The sequence below is a fragment of the Sinocyclocheilus grahami genome, unplaced genomic scaffold (assembly GCF_001515645.1).
Source record: "Sinocyclocheilus grahami isolate Dianchi unplaced genomic scaffold, SAMN03320097.WGS_v1.1 scaffold7037.1, whole genome shotgun sequence".
NCBI lineage: Eukaryota > Metazoa > Chordata > Actinopteri > Cypriniformes > Cyprinidae > Sinocyclocheilus > Sinocyclocheilus grahami.
Genome location: NW_015511231.1, coordinates 6,318 through 8,155, shown reverse-complemented (window position 1 = coordinate 8,155; position 1,838 = coordinate 6,318). Strand labels below are relative to the sequence as shown.

The window sequence follows — 1,838 nt, the reverse complement described above, 5'->3', positions numbered from 1 at the left end:
AGCTACAGCTTGTCTCTGTTTTTTGGCGTCTGTTCAGTTTCTCATCCAGTACTGAGAAATGAAGTGATTGATTTAAGGCATATTACATTTACAGTAAAAGCTGGACTACATGCCTTGCCATCTAAATTGAATCTTTTTCAGTGACGTGCTGGACTGAAATAAGGAAGCAAAATGTTCCCTTTCCTTTTTTTTTTATCCAATGTTTTTATACAGTTTGTAGGTTAAATGCATTTGGAACGCCTTGTAGGCAATGTATTTCAATTTAATGTAATTTAGGAGAAAAATATTTGAATGATTTTATCATGTATTTTAAGTATAGCATATGTTAATGTTAATATGTTAGGACATTGAGTAAATATGTTTAATGCAATGATTTAAAAAAATTATTGAAATTATTACAGTTTAATTTTTTTATTCTGCTCTCTAAACGCTGGATATTATGAGATAATTTTTTTTTTCTAATTGTAATCGTATCCTTCATAAGGAAGATATTTTTTAAAGTGACGTGATGTTCAATTCTCAAGCAACATATTGCCTTTACAATGTCTTTTTGTTTAGACAAATATTGAGCTACTTTATATTTTAGGAAGGGGCCCCTTGCAAAAGAATCATCATGTTTGGGGGTCCTTGGGAATAAAAGTTTTGTATTATTTGTAATATTATAGTGTGCATTAATATTTTAGCTTTTATTTTTATATGTTATGTTTTAATTTTAATTTTAATTTATGTTTCAGTAATTTTGTTATGTTTAATTTTTTCATCTAATGTTTTAATAATATTCTATTAAAATAATATTTCATATTAAATAAAAGTATACATTTAATAACTTATTTAATATCAAATAATATTATTCTATCAAATAATATTTTAGCTTTATTTCAATAAATAAAAACTATTTTAATAGTTTTAGTTAACAATACCAAAAAACTGGAAAACTTCTAGCCTATTGTCTTTATGTTTGTATTTGGAAATTTAGGCTATATGTGCAGTTCAGAATCAGGTATTATTTTGGAGAGGGCATATTTTGTGCAAGTTCTTCATAATGTATTTTACATTGTCCTCTTTTTGTATTCTCTTTATAAGGTGGGCATGAATATTTCAAATGGGTTTGTCTATGAGTACGTTCTTTTCAGTCAGTCATCACAATTTTGCCTTTATATTTATCTCATCAAATCCTTCTCTGCTGTTCCACAAATTTGACCTGACCACACCTCTCTACCATATTTGACCTCTGGATGTCCAGACTGCTCCGTCTCCGGCCTCATCACAACCCCCCTTTACCTCCTACCCTGCTCTACCTCCACCGGCCCACCCACCTTCTCCTCAATCTGCTCCATCATCTCTACAGGTCGGGGATCAGATTCTGGAGGTTAATGGACGAAGTTTCCTCAGCATCCCACATGATGAGGCTGTACGAGTGCTGAAGTCTTCACAGCACCTGATGATGATGGTGAAGGATGTCGGGCGACTGCCACATGCCCGCACCGTAGTGGGTGAGACAAAGTGGATCACAAGCTCACAGATTACAGACAGCTCGGCCAGCAGCAGTGTCACAGGGTGAGTGAAAGGGGGTGATGAGAATGTGTGGAAACATGGAAAGTGTGAGAGATAAAGGAGTCATATGCATAGAAGGGAAAGCTAGTTCATTTCTGGATGAATCAGTGTTTTTGAAAATAAATATTTCAGCCAAAAGGCTGAAAAATATTGAAATATATTTTTTGCTTTGCTAAATCTGATTTGTCAGATTGCGCTGCTCACCCTCAGGCCATCCAAGATATTGATATGTTTTTTTTTTCATCAGATCAGATTTGGAGAAATTTAGCATTACATCACTTGCT

At 33.4% G+C, this 1,838-nt stretch overlaps 1 pseudogene; it reads left to right on the top strand.

Moving 5' to 3' along the window:
- The first annotated feature begins 1,243 nt into the window (after positions 1-1,243).
- LOC107577737 (whirlin pseudogene) overlaps positions 1,244-1,838 on the top strand; it is a 2,597-nt pseudogene continuing 2,002 nt past the window's right edge.